The sequence below is a fragment of the Hyperolius riggenbachi genome, chromosome 9, assembly GCF_040937935.1.
Source record: "Hyperolius riggenbachi isolate aHypRig1 chromosome 9, aHypRig1.pri, whole genome shotgun sequence".
NCBI classification, from domain to species: Eukaryota; Metazoa; Chordata; class Amphibia; order Anura; family Hyperoliidae; genus Hyperolius; species Hyperolius riggenbachi.
The window spans coordinates 173,968,529-173,983,657 of record NC_090654.1 but is presented as its reverse complement, the minus strand read 5'-3'; the positions used below and the strand labels follow the sequence as shown (position 1 = coordinate 173,983,657).

The window sequence follows — 15,129 nt, the reverse complement described above, 5'->3', positions numbered from 1 at the left end:
GAACTAGAGATGTTTTGTAAAGAGGAATGGTCCAAAATACCTTCAACCAGAATCCAGACACTCATTGGAACCTACAGGAAACGTTTTGAGGCTTTAATTTCTGCAAAAGGAGGATCTATTCATTATTGATTTCATTTCTTTTTTGTGGTGCCCAAATTTATGCACCTGCCTAATTTTGTTTAAACAATTATTGCACACTTTTTGTAAACCCAATAAACTTAATTTCACTTCTTAAATATCACTGTGTGTGTCTCCTATATGATATATTTAACTGACATTTTTTATCCTAACTACCAATGATTTATACAGGAAAATCGTGGCAATTAACAAGGTTGCTCAAACGTTTGCATCCCACTGTACATAATGATAGATACATACTGTTGTGGAGCAACTTTTATAGTAAAAGCAAGACACAGTGGGTGGAAGTCAGGCAGTTCTGTAAGAACAATTTTTGATGCAAAACATGTGAGCAATATGAGGTGGCAAGTAAAATTCTCCTTGAAAGCAGAACTAAAGACTGTGAAGTTCACTTCAAATGTACAACTGCACAGCAGTGCCCTTAAATTCAGGAAACGATTGCCTCACCTGAAATCTCTATATAAAGACACCCATAAATGGACTCAGTGCAGTTCCATTATGCAAACTATTACTTACTTACTCCACAGGTGTATCAAAAGAGGTTTCTAACACTCATAGCCGGCCTTTGACCTGAGCGACTGGAGCGGCCGCTCAGGGCGCCGGCTTCCAAGGGGGCGCCTGTAGCTGGCTACCTATACTGAGGGCACCAACACCTGACTTCCTATACTGGAAGGACCTAACTGTCCCACTGATTGTATTAATATTCCTGTAAGGTTCTAGCCTTCATTTTTAAGTGTATTCAGGATAATGCACTCTTTCCATCCATTTTGTGGTTATTATTAGTATTTTCTGTTATACATATATGATGTGCCACAGAGATCTGAGCATTTGGCATGATGTGTCACGACTTCAAAAAAGCTTGGAAACCCCTGTCCTAGGAGGTAACTCAGGTGAAAAGGTGAATTACATATGGACATGTGTGTGTGCGCGCGTGTGCACACGTGAAGAGGATGAAGGGGGGCACCAAAATCAGGTTTCGCTCAGGGCGCTGTGAAACCTAAGGCCGGCCCTGCTAACACTTTTGCACGCTATACAAGCTAAAATGAACCTTGTGGCCGAATGTAAACTTTTATTTTTCATTCTGAATAAACCCATTCTGGTTTTGCTTGAAAGCTGTGAAATATTCCTGTCTGGCTAATATTCAAGGTCTGGGACCTTGACAGGGATGGCTTTCTCTCAACCAGCCATTGATGTTTTTACAATGCAAGGACATACATTTTAACAAAATAATTATGGTACTTAATGTGCTGAACTGAAAAAAACAAAAACCCCAAAGACAAAAAGACCCTTGTGTTTAATCAATCATACAGCCTAGAATAGAGGAGAAAATCTTCCACATAAGCAATCATTTAGCAATTATTCTCCTTTTTTATTCAAGCCCATAGAGAAATACAAAAGCCATAAGTCAGTAATACCCACTAGTTAAAGAACTGATTTGTTTCAATTTGCAATTTCTCAATCATACAACTGAAAATCTCAGATGAGCAGCTCTCAGTTTTATCCATTTGCTCCAAACTGATCAATCTAGCAAGGTTGAAATTGCATGATTAAGCAATGAATAAATCTTTGCAACCCTAGTGTCACTGGCAGACAACTCATGTTATTAGTAGGAGATTCGTTACTGTGACTACTATGTGAGATAGTAGGAGTGAAGCTGGAATTTCCTGGATAGAAGTCCGACTGATAAAGGGGATACACTGGATCTTAATTCTATATAATAATTGACAAGTGTCCATGCGTACACTTGTCCCTATGTCCGTGCTGAACTGCTCTGCGCAAGTGCGCGCATTCAGCCGGCTCTAACAGCTCTGCACTGTCCCTGTGGTTGCTAGGGCAACAGGGACGCACAGTGCAAAGCTGGGAGGACTTTCTAAAACAAGTGTGCTATAACATTGACCAGTACAAAGTGAGCAAGTGCTGGAAAACCAATGATCAGGAGTTACTGACATACAAAATGAACTTATCACTATTTTTAGAGATGCATGTGCCAAAGACTAGTGAATATAAAGTGAGTCAATCACCAGACTGAATCAGAGAAGCAACCCATCACTTTACAGTGCTAAGTAGCCATGGGGGAGGGGGGATTGTGTTCAAAGCAGTGGTGCAAATTGTCCTTATCAGTAGAGGTTACAATATGCATTTTAGTTGAGAAATCTGATGGTTTTGCACTGCCGTTTTTGCTAAAGTTAATCTCTTATTAAGTATGTTTACATCCTCAAGTTTCCTTTTATTACAGAAATGCAGGTGTTTGTTACTAACATGACACTTGAATAGAGCATCTAACAGATTGCATCCTAAATGGAAAGGTATAAGTCATAGAATGCACGTTTGATGTTTGAACTATCTCCTGTGTAATGTGGTTGTGCGCTCAGCTAATATAAACACCTTGGCAATCCATTTACCTTGAGATTCAATTAGGAACCATCTGTTCCGCGAGATGGAATTTCTCTCACTGCATATGTTAGCATGATATAACATGTCTGCCGAGTTCTTTGTGTTTTGTTCCCAAATGTCAGTTCACTGTGTTCACAATTCATGAGAAGGTGTGACCACAGCAGGCAGTATTATATGGGTTTTTATCATTGTGAGCTGAAGGACAGTTCCAGTTTAGGTTAGTCAGATTCTCATGCCCTGCTTGACATAACTTAACCACTTAAGGACCACAGTCTTTTCGCCCCTTAAGGACCAGAGCCTTTTTCTCCATTCAGACCACTGCAGCTTTCACGGTTTATTGCTCGGTCATACAACCTACCACGTAAATCAATTTTACCTCCTTTTCTTGTCACTAATACAGCTTTCTTTTGGTGCGATTTGATTGCTGCTGCAAGTTTTACTTTTTATTATATTCATCAAAAAAGACATGAATTTTGTCAAAAAAATTACTTTTTTAACTGTCTGTGCTGACATTTTTCAAATAAAGTAAAATTTCCTATACATTTGAGCGCGAAAGTTATTCTGCTACATGTCTTTAATTAAAAAAAAAACATTCAGTGTATATTTATTGGATTGGGTAAAAGTTATAGCGTTTACAAACTATGGTGCCAAAAGTGAATTTTCCCATTTTCCAGCATCTCTGACTTTTCTGCGCACCTGTCAGGTTTCATGAGGGGCTAAAATTCCAGGATAGTACAAATACCCCCCAAATGACCCCATTTTGGAAAGAAGACATCCCAAAGTATTCAGTGAGAGGCATGGTGAGTTCATAGAAGATTGTATTTTTTGTCACAAGTTAGCGGAAAATGACACTTTGTGACAAAAAAAAAAAGTTTCCATTTCTTCTAACTTGCGACAAAAAAAAATTAAATCTGCCACGGACTCACTATGCTCCTCTCTGAATACCTTGAAGTGTCTACTTTCCAAAATGGGGTCATTTGTGGGGTGTGTTCACTGTCCTAGCATTTTGGGGGGTGCCTAATTGTAAGCTCCCCTGTAAAGCCTAAAGATGCTCATTGGACTTTTGGCCCCTTAGCGCAGTTAGGCTGCAAAAAAGTGCCACACATGTGGTATTGCCGTACTCAGGAGAAGTAGTATAATGTGTTTTGGGGTGTATTTTTACACATACCCATGCTGGGTGGGAGAAATATCTCCGTAAATGACATTTTTTAAAAAATTTTTTACACACAATTGTCTATTTATAGAGATATTTCTCCCACTCAGCATGGGTATGTGGAAAAATACACCCCAAAACACATTATACTACTTCTCCTGAGTACAGCGATACCACATGTGTGGCACTTTTTTGCACCCTAACTGCGCTAAGGGGCCCAAAGTCCAATGAGTACCTTTAGGATTTTACAGGTCAATTTGAGAAATTTCGTTTCAAGACTACTCCTCACGGTTTAGGGCCCCTAAAATGCCAGGACAGTATAGGAACCCCACAAATTACACCATTTTAGAAAGAAGACACCCCAAGGTATTCCGTTAGGAGTATGGTGAGTTCATAGAAGATTTTTTTTTTGTCACAAGTTAGCGGAAATAGATTTTAATTGTTTTTTTTCACAAAGTGTCATTTTCCGCTAACTTGTGACAAAAAATAAAATCTTCTATAAACTCACCATACTCCTCTGGCATTTTAGTGGCCCTAAACCGTGAGGAGTAGTCTTGAAACCAAATGTCGCAAAATGACCTGTGAAATCCTAAAGGTACTCATTGGACTTTGGGCCCCTTAGCGCACTTAGGGTGCAAAAAAGTGCCACACATGTGGTACCGCCGTACTCAGGAGAAGTAGTATAATGTGTTTTGGGGTGTATTTTTACACATACAGATGCTGGGTGGGAGAAATATCTCTGTAAATGGCAATTATTTGATTTTTTTTACACACAATTGTCCATTTACAGAGAGATTTCTCCCACCCAGCATGGGTATGTATAAAAATACACCACAAAACACATTATACTACTTCTCCTGAGTATGGCGATACCACATGTGTGACACTTTTTTGCAGCCTAGGTGCGCTAAGGGGCCCAACGTCCTATTCACAGGTCATTTTGAGGCATTTGTTTTCTAGACTACTCCTCATGGTTTAGGGCCCCTAAAATGCCAGGGCAGTATAGGAACCCCACAAGTGACCCCATTTTAGAAAGAAGACACCCCAAGGTATTCCGTTAGGGGTATGGTGAGTTCATAGAAGATTTAATTTTTTGTCACAAGTTAGTGAAAAATGACACTTTGTGAAAAAAACTATAAAAATCCAATTTCTGCTAACTTTTGACAAAAAATAAAATCTTCTATGAACTCGTCATACACCTAACAGAATACCTTGGGGTGTCTTCTTTCTAAAATGGGGTCACTTGTGGGGTTCCTATACTGCCCTGGCATTTTACGGGCCCAAAACTGTGAGTAGTCTGGAAACCAAATTTCTCAAAATGACTGTTCAGGGGTATAAGCATCTGCAAATTTTGATGACAGGTGGTCTATGAGGGGGGCAAATTTTGTGGAACCGGTCATAAGCAGGGTGGCCTCTTAGATGACAGGATGTATTGGGCCTGATCTGATGGATAGGAGTGCTAGGGGGGTGACAGGAGGTGATTGATGGGTGTCTCAGGGGGCGGTTAGAGGGGAAAATAGATGCAATCAATGCACTGGGGAGGTGATCGGAAGGGGGTCTGAGGGGGATCTAAAGGTTTGGCCGAGTGATCAGGAGCCCACACGGGGCAAATTAGGGCCTGATCTGATGGGTAGGTGTGCTAGGGGGTGACAGGAGGTGATTGATGGGTGTCTCAAGGTGTGATTAGAGGGGGGAAATAGATGCAAGCAATGCACTGGCAAGGTGATCAGGGCTGGGGTCTGAGGGCATTCTGAGGTGAGGGCCAGTGATTGGGTGCCCTAGGGGCAGATTAGGGTCTAATCTGATGGGTAACAGTGACAGGTGGTGATAGGGGGTGATTGATGGGTAATTAGTGGGTGTTTAGAGGAGAGAAGAGATGTAAACACTGCACTTGGGAGGTGATCTGATGTCGGATCTGCGGGCGATCTATTGGTGTGGGTGGGTGATCAGATTGCCCGCAAGGGGCAGGTTAGGGGCTGATTGATGGGTGGCAGTGACAGGGGGTGATTGACGGGTGATTGACAGGTGATCAGGGGGGATAGATGCATACAGTACACGGGGGGAGGGGTCTGGGGAGAATCTGAGGGGTGGGGGGGGTGATCAGGAGGGAGTAGGGGGCAGATTAGGGACTAAAAAAAAAATAGCGTTGACAGATAGTGACAGGGAGTGATTGATGGGTGATTAGGGGGGGGGTGACTGGGTGCAAACAGTGGTCTGGGGGGTGGGCAGGGGGGAGTCTGAGGGGTGCTGTGGGCGATCAGGGGGCAGAGGGGGAATCAGTGTGCTTGGGTGCAGACTAGGGTGGCTGCAGCCTGCCCTGGTGGTCCCTCGGACACTGGGACCACCAGGGCAGGAGGCAGCCAGTATAATAGGCTTTGTATACATTACAAAGCCTATTATACAAAATACATGCGGCGACCTGGGTGCTAGTAACCCGCCGGCGCTTCCGAACGGCTGGCGGGTTACAGCGAACGGGGGGCAGAGCTAGTCCCCCACGGATGATCGCATCACGAATGACGCGATCGCCGCATACCCACGCCCGCAGCCGCCCCCACCAATGGGCGTATTGCGGTCGTTTGGGCCCGGACTTTGCCGCCGCCCATCGGCTGGGGGCGGTCGTCAAGTAGTTAATATAAGACATACCTGTGGTGCACTAACAATTTTAAAGCGGAATTCTAGGAATGTGAAAAATACCTAAATGTCATTACTGAAATAAAAAAAATGTAAATGCCTCATTACATTCTTCACACAGTGATCATATGAAAACTGCTGGACTCTGTACTTCAGAACTGAGTGCCCCAAACCAGAAGCCAGGTGGTTTGGCTCAGGGTACCTGCCATGGCTTTCTGCTCATGGGAACATTGGTAGAAGTTCTGCCTACATACCCTTTCACAGAATGGGACATGGAGCTTTGTGTCATTCACCTAAATTGTGTACCATGTCGTCAGATGGGAAGGAGGAGGGGTTAATAACAAAACCTCTTTCAAGGGAGTGCCCAGATATCCATTCCCACGTAGAGGAAAAAGAACCAGGAACAAAATCCTTCATTAAAAAATATAAAAAACATGAAGACATAAGACAGAGATGAACACCATGTGAGAAAACGCGGAAAAGCCGCCGCGAGTGTTCAGAGTAAGGCGGCTGATTCCGCGTCCAACGCGGCAGGTTGCGAGCATGGGCCTGCATCTGCTGGCATGACTGAACACGGAAAAACCGCCGCATGTCCTGAGAACAAGGCGATAGGATTCTGTGTCTGACACGGCAGTTTGCAGTCTCAGGCTTACGGAAGGAACGTGTTACTGTGCAGTACTCCTTACTGCTGTGCACCTGCTCCTCAGGTGCAGTCCTCAAAGTATTTCTGTTACACCAAACTCTCCTATTACCCAGGTGTCCAGAGGTTAGTGATATATTTGATTATCGGTGATACTGCAGATCATCAATAATCGGGTATATATCTGTATTCTCGGTGATACTGCAGATCACCGGTAATCAGACCCTCTCTGTGTTATACCGATTGTTCCCCGACACACACGCACATGGCCATGCTACCACGCACACATGGCCATGCTACCGTGTGTGCACATGCCCACCCCCATGCACCCGTCCTCCTGTGCTGGCCCAAATCCGCCCGTGTGCCGAACATGCGCACTGGGCAAAACGCATGAACGGCAGACCGAAAAATGCAAATGGACGCACACACCGACTGTCTGGGCGCACTTACCACTTCGGTGGATACCATCAACCAAGTGCTGGGTAATCACCGGGCGTTAATTGACGCGTTATCCGGGTCTTTACAAACCCTCCAGACGGCTGTGGATGAAGTGCGATCTCCTCCTAGCACAGACATACGTATGCCTGTACCTGAAAAATTTTCCGGTCACAGATCTGATTTCCGAAATTTTAGGAGTAGAGTGTTATCATACTTTGAGTTGAGACCTAGATCTTCAGGAACTATGGGCCAAAGGGTCACATTTATTAAGACGTTGTTATCAGGCGATTCTCAGACTTGGGCGTACAGTCTACCCGCTGGAGACTTAGCCCTAACCTCCGTAGATGAATTTTTTAAAGCTATGGCAATAATTTACGACGATCCAGACATTGCCTCGACTTCTGAGCGAAAGCTCAAATTGTTACGTCAAGGCAAGAGTCCGGTCGAGGAGTATGCTGCTGAATTCAGTAGGTGGTCAGTCTCAGCCAGGTGGGGCACCTTTGCCCTGTTAGATTGTTTCCTATCAGGGTTGTCAGATGAGGTCTCTGATCTCATGTTAAGTCAGCCTGAACCTAAGACCATTGATGAGGCCATTTCATCGGCCATCAGGATCGACCGTAGACTACGCTATCAGAGACAGACCCAAGGTAGAGACCATGTAAGGATGGTGTCCTACGCCGCGCCTCCTGTGACTCCACCTCCTCCTGTTTCTCCTCCACCCGAACCAATGCAGATTGGTCGGTCAAAGTTGTCTCAAGTGGAACGGAGACGCAGGATTTCAGAGCAGTTATGTCTTTATTGTGCAGAGGGGGGTCATAGAGTACAGAATTGCCCTAAAAAAATCGGGAAACGCTACTGCCTAGGAGTAGTTGGGGGTAATACCCTAGGCGTACAACTTTTACCCCTAGATGATAAAAGGTTGCTTCTTCCTTGTATGATTACATGGGAAGATAAATCTGAGGTCACTGAGGCTTTCGTTAATTCAGGCTCAGCGGCTAATTTTATGGATTACGAATTTGCTAAAAAATTGGGTATTCCGCTCACCCCGGTAACACCACCTATCCAAGTTACGACAGTGGATGATTCCCCTCTGCAACGTAACCGTCCTCTGTCTCAGACACCAAAGGTGGGAGTCACTATAGTGGTGCTGCATAAGGAGAAGTTGTTTTTTTGTGTGTTACACATGACAACCTCCACTATCATCCTTGGCATGCCTTGGTTGCACCTTCACTCCCCTCAGATTAATTGGGCCACTGGTCAGCTAACAAGCTGGACAGCCCATTGCCTTGATCATTGTTTAGTGAGGGTAGCCCTGGGTCAAACCAGGATTCATGTGGAGGGAGTACCAGAACAATATTGTGAATTTTCTGATGTGTTTTGTCCCAAAGCTGCAGAGAAACTGCCTCCACATCGCCCTTTTGATTGCCCCATCGATCTCCGATCTGGTTGTATGCCCCCTAGAGGTCATCTTTACAATTTGTCGGGGCCAGAAAAAATGGCCATGCAAGAGTACATCCGTGAAAACTTGGCTAAGGGTTTAATTCGCCCCTCCCGGTCGCCTGCCGGAGCAGGTTTCTTTTTTGTAAAGAAAAAAGACGGAGGCCTTCGGCCATGCATTGATTACCGGGGCCTGAATAAGATCACACTAAAAAATCGCTATCCATTGCCTTTGATAGACGATTTTCTCGAAATTGGATTTGCGGGGTGCATACAATCTGGTACGGATCAGAGAGGGCGATGAGTGGAAGACGGCCTTTAACACACCCGATGGGCATTACGAGTACCTGGTGATGCCCTTCGGGTTGTGCAACGCCCCGGCCGTCTTTCAGGAACTCATTAATGAAGTATTCAGGGAGGTGTTGGGTACATTTGTTCTGGTATATCTGGATGATATACTAATCTTCTTAGATAACCTCTCTGAGCACAGGGCTCATGTCAAATTCGTGCTGCACAAGTTAAGACAGAACATGCTCTAAATTGGAGAAATGCATTTTTGAGGTAACATCTGTCACTTTTCTGGGGTACATAATTTCCACCTCGGGCCTTTCTATGGATTCTGCCAAAGTCTCTGCTGTCCTGGAATGGCCTCAGCCTGTGGGACTAAAATCTCTCCAGATTTTTTTAGGATTCGCTAATTACTATAGAAGGTTCATAAAGGGGTACTCCACAGTCATAGCACCCCTCACCAGTCTTACTAAGAAAGGGGCAGATACCAACCACTGGTCACCCGAAGCTCTGGCTGCTTTCTCCACTTTAAAAGAATTGTTTTGCTCTGCACCCATTTTGAGACACGTTGACACCTCCTATCCCTTTATTGTGGAGGTAGACGCCTCGGAGGTCGGGGTAGGGGCTGTGCTGTCTCAGCATTCTGGGTTGCAGGAAAGATTACACTCGTGTGCCTATTTCTCTCGTAGGTTTTCACCAGCAGAGAAAAACTACGATATAGGCAAATTGGCCTTCGAAGAATGGTGTCATTGGCTAGAAGGAGCAGAACATACGATTACCGTTTACACTGATCACAAAAATTTGGAATACATTGAGGGGGCTAAGAGATTGAGTCCCCGTCAGGCACGGTGGTCACTGTTTTTCTCGAGATTCAGATTTGTAATTACGTACACTCCGGGTAGTAAAAACATTAAAGCGGATGCTTTGTCCAGATGCTTTGAGCCAGAGACAGTACAGCCCTCAGACCCAGAGACTATTATCCCACAGAGAGTAGTGTTGGCAGCCACAGAGACCTGGAAAAACTGGATGGAGACTTTAAGTCCCTTCCAGCAGGATGTCCCTGAAGGAAAACCTGAAGGGGTGATGTTTGTACCCCTGCCATTTCGTCTCCAGATATTGCAGATGTTCCACTCCCACAAAAATGCTGGACATCCTGGGGCCACTAGAACACAGGACCTTGTTGCTAGGTGTGCTTGGTGGCCTTCATTGGCAACTGACTGCAAGGAGTATGTTAGAGAGTGTGCAGTATGTGCAAAAAGCAAACCCTCCCGTCTGACACTTGTGGGAACGTTGCAGCCTTTGCCCACCCCGAGTGAACCATGGACCCATTTGTCCATGGATTTTGTGGGTGAGCTTCCAAGGTCTGAGGGCATGTCGGTCATTTGGGTGGTAGTCGACCGTTTCAGTAAAATGGCCCATTTTGTGCCCCTGAAAGGACTCCCCTCAGCCCAGGAGTTGGCCGATCTTTTCATCATCCACATTTTCCGGCTACATGGCATTCCGGAAAACGTTGTGTCAGATCGGGGAGTCCAATTTGTTTCTAAATTTTGGAGGGCATTTTGTCATCAAATGGGCATGGAACTGTCATTTTCGTCGGGCTACCACCCACAGACCAATGGTCAGACTGAGAGAATGAATCAGTCGTTGGAACAGTTTCTAAGGTGTTATGTTGCGGATGCGCAAAATGATTGGGTCAAATTCTTGCCGTTTGCGGAATTTGCGCACAATAATTTGAAAAGCTCCTCCTCTGGATTTTCTCCATTTCAGGTGGTAACTGGAAAGTTGCCTAAGTTCTCCCCACTGCCAGTAGCTTCCGCTCCATTTCCAGCTTTAGAGGCTTGGCAAAAGTCATTTAAGAACATTTGAGGGATCGTGAAAAATAATTTGGAGAAGGCTTTTCAAAGTCAGAAAGGTCAAGCTGACAAAAAACGCTCCTTAGAGTGGAAGTTCCGGCCAGGAGATTTGGTCTGGGTGTCCACACGTCATTTGACCCTGAAACAGCCCTCGCCCAAGTTAGGACCCAGATTTGTGGGCCCTTTTCCAGTGACCAGGAAGATCAACAATGTTACTTATGCCATTGATCTCCCTGCCAGCATGCGTGGTGTAAGATCCTTTCATGTGTCCCTGCTTAAGCCAGCAGTTCATGTAGGTTCCACTCCTCCTCCTCCTGTGATGGTAGATGACCAACCTGAGTACGAAGTAGAAAAGATTTTAGACTCACGTGTTGTACAGAACTCAGTGCAGTATCTAGTTCACTGGAAAGGGTGTGGTATTGAGGAGAGAACATGGGTATCTGAGTGTTGCATGCATGCAGATAAATTGAGGAGGGAGTTCCACGCTTTATATCCTGAGAAACCGGGTAGGAGCTGTCCGGAGTCCACTCCTCGGGGGGGGGGGTACTGTGAGAAAACGCGAAAAAGTGCCGCGAGTGTTCAGAGCAAGGCGGCTGATTCCGCGTCCAACGCGGCAGGTTGCGCGCATGGGCCTGCATCTGCTGGCATGACTGAACGCAGAAAAACCGCCGCATGTCCTGAGAACAAGGCGGCAGATTCCGCGTCTGACACGGCAGTTTGCACGCATAGGCCTACATCTGACAGTATGGCGGAACGCGGAGGAACCGCCGCATGCTCTGATAGCGGTGCGGCTGGTTCCGCGCCCAACACAGCGGATGGTTTACAGCATAGGTCTGGTGTGACTGGGGCTGATAGTCCACACAGGTTTAAAAGGACGCGCGCGCGCGCGCTGAGAGGCAGAGCTTTTATGACAGCCAGAAGGGAGTCAGCTGACCAAGCCGGTCAGCTGACAATTCCACCATTTCCCATTGGTCCAGCACTTAGGGGAGGCGCTGGAGAGCGCCTTGCTATATATACTGGGTGCTGGTCATTCTCTGGTTGTATGCCGTTGCGATCACTACGTGGTAGCACTCAGACCTCGCCAGTATCGGTAATATTATCTGTGTTATTATCTAGACCAGTTCCTGGGTGTTGACGATCAAGGACCTCACACCTCAGTCTAGGGAAAACTGTATATTATCTGTGTTATTACCTAGACTAGTTCCAGGGTGTTGATGATCAAGGAGCTCACACCCAAGATTAGGCATTGTTGATTATTTGTTATGACCTTCCGCTTTCCTGACTACTCTTCTGATCTTTGATTAGGCACTTCGCTATTTCTGATACTCTGTTGCCGATCTCTGCTTGTCTTAGGATTCCGCATCTGTCTCCTGTCTCTGTCCCTGATCTGTCTGTCTGTTGCCGACCCGGCTTGTCCGACCTTGAGAGCTATCTCCCCAGTTTAGAGATAGCTCACAGACCTGGGGGTGACACCCTTCTTTGGTGTCACTCACACTCTGTCCTTCCTATTCCTAGCCTGACCCCTCCCTCGGGAGAGTCTCCGGCTTATGGAAGGAACGTGTTACTGTGCAGTACTCCTTACTGCTGTGCACCTGCTCCTCAGGTGCAGTCCTCAAAGTATTTCTGTTACACCAAACTCTCCTATTACCCAGGTGTCCAGAGGTTAGTGATATATTTGATTATCGGTGATACTGCAGATCATCAATAATCGGGTATATATCTGTATTCTCTGTGATACTGCAGATCACCGGTAATCAGACCCTCTCTGTGTTATACCGATTGTTCCCCGACACACACGCACATGGCCATGCTACCACGCACACATGGCCATGCTACCGTGTGTGCACATGCCCACCTCCATGCACCCGTCCTCCTGTGCTGGCCCAAATCCGCCCGTGTGCCGCACATGCGCACTGGGCAAAACGCATGAACGGCAGACCAAAAAATGCAAATGGACGCACACACCGACTGTCTGGGCGCACTTACCACTTCGGTGGATACCATCAACCAAGTGCTGGGTAATCACCGGGCGTTAATTGACGCTTTATCCGGGTCTTTACAAACCCTCCAGACGGCTGTGGATGAAGTGCGATCTCCTCCTAGCACAGACATACGTATGCCTATACCTGAAAATTTTTTCCGGTCACAGATCTGATTTCCGAAATTTTAGGAGTAGAGTGTTATCATACTTTGAGTTGAGACCTAGATCTTCAGGAACTATGGCCCAAAGGGTCACATTTATTAAGACGTTGTTATCAGGCGATTCTCAGACTTGGGCGTACAGTCTACCCGCTGGAGACTTAGCCCTAACCTCTGTAGATGAATTTTTTAAAGCTATGGCAATAAATTACGACGATCCAGACATTGCCTCGACTTCTGAGCGAAAGCTCAAATTGTTACGTCAAGGCAAGAGTCCAGTCGAGGAGTATGCTGCTGAATTCAGAAGGTGGTCAGTCTCAGCCAGGTGGGGCACCTTTGCCCTGTTAGATTGTTTCCTATCAGGGTTGTCAGATGAGGTCTCTGATCTCATGTTAAGTCAGCCTGAACCTAAGACCATTGATGAGGCCATTTCATCGGCCATCAGGATCGACCGTAGACTACGCTATCAGAGACAGACCCGAGGTAGAGACCATGTAAGGATGGTGTCCTACGCCACGCCTCCTGTGACTCCACCTCCTCCTGTTTCTCCTTCACCCGAACCAATGCAGATTGGTCGGTCAAAGTTGTCTCTAGTGGAACGGAGACGCAGGATTTCAGAGCAGTTATGTCTTTATTGTGCAGAGGGGGGTCATAGAGTACAGAATTGCCCTAAAAAATCGGGAAACGCTACTGCCTAGGAGTAGTTGGGGGTAATACCCTAGGCATACAACTTTTACCCCTAGATGATAAAAGGTTGCTTCTTCCTTGTACGATTACATGGGAAGATAAATCAGACCCTCTCTGTGTTACACCGATCGTTACACACCAGAGTCAAGGAAAAAATTAGTGTCTCAGTCATTGTAATCCAAATAACAGGTGTCCAAAAATTTGTAATTCATCTTATATCATCTCTGTATTAAGAGAACTCCTGTCCATAATTCCCAGCTGAATAAAAACGGGGCTTTAAATGAACATTTAGTCTTTTATTCTTCCTTAAAGTTTCTTGCGGACAACATGCAAACACAATTTCAGAATTCCAAATCACAGAAGGACTGCCTGACACGTGTTTCACGGTGAAAAAAACGCTTCCTCAGAGTCATACAGTGTACACACACATCAACTGTCGACCCTCCTGGGATATGAGACCGCAGTCTGTTTAAAATATAGTGATCACTGATGGTGTCCTGGACGCTATAGCGTGGCCAGGAATGGCAAGAGACTCTTGCCATTCCTGTCCACGCTATGGCGTCCAGGACTACGTATTCCAAGGTGTTAAACTTGCCTATTTCCAGCAATACCAACCAAGGCAGTTTAAAAATAAAACAAAAAACTGTTTATTCCTGTTATGCACTTTGGCTGTTAGATTTGTTGGGGGTCCAGTCCATAGCTGTTAGCATTTTGTGAGTATGCCAAAACTGGGGAACACTGTAAAATGATTTTTAAATAAAATTTACCATATACACTTAAATATAACCTGAGATTTTAGGACTGAAAATGTTCTCCTGTTTCAAATCTTATTTGTATATGCACCCTCAACCTTATAATTTGTTATAGCTAGAATTTAAGGCTAACTGTCACATCCGCTGACCTCTTTGTCTCATCTTCACCCCACAACCCTCTAGACCAGTGGTCCTCAAACTAAAGCCCGCAGGCCGAATGTGGCCCCCTGAGGGTTTTTTACTGGCCCCACACACACAATGTATTACTTATACATGCGATTAGCTACATTTTTAAATATTGGTGGTCCGCATATAGAATAGCAGTGCTGGCACCACCCATCTACAAGGAAGCCAGAAAGCAGTAATTCGTTGGTTTCCAATCAAATTCCACATTAGGTGACACTGCTGTTCAATTGGACTGCAGGTTGTCACCTGGGTATGCTTTACTGTCTGGCCCGCAAAGACTTCTACATCATTTTATGTATACTCCGGCCCCCCAGCAGTCTGAAGTATGTTGACCCAGCCCTCAACCCAAAATGTTTGGTGACCCCTGCTCTAGACTGTAAGCTTGCAAGGGCA

At 45.6% G+C, this 15,129-nt stretch overlaps 1 protein-coding gene and 1 long non-coding RNA gene across 6 annotated transcripts in view; one reads left to right on the top strand and one right to left on the bottom strand.

Annotated features, from left to right (window-relative positions):
• ARHGEF3 (Rho guanine nucleotide exchange factor 3) overlaps positions 1-15,129 on the top strand; it is a 679,117-nt gene that overhangs the window by 393,789 nt on the left and 270,199 nt on the right. The window lies entirely within an intron of this gene.
• The window catches only part of LOC137532796 (uncharacterized), a 74,664-nt gene that overhangs the window by 21,191 nt on the left and 38,344 nt on the right, over positions 1-15,129 (bottom strand). The gene's annotated exons all lie outside the window — the stretch shown is intronic.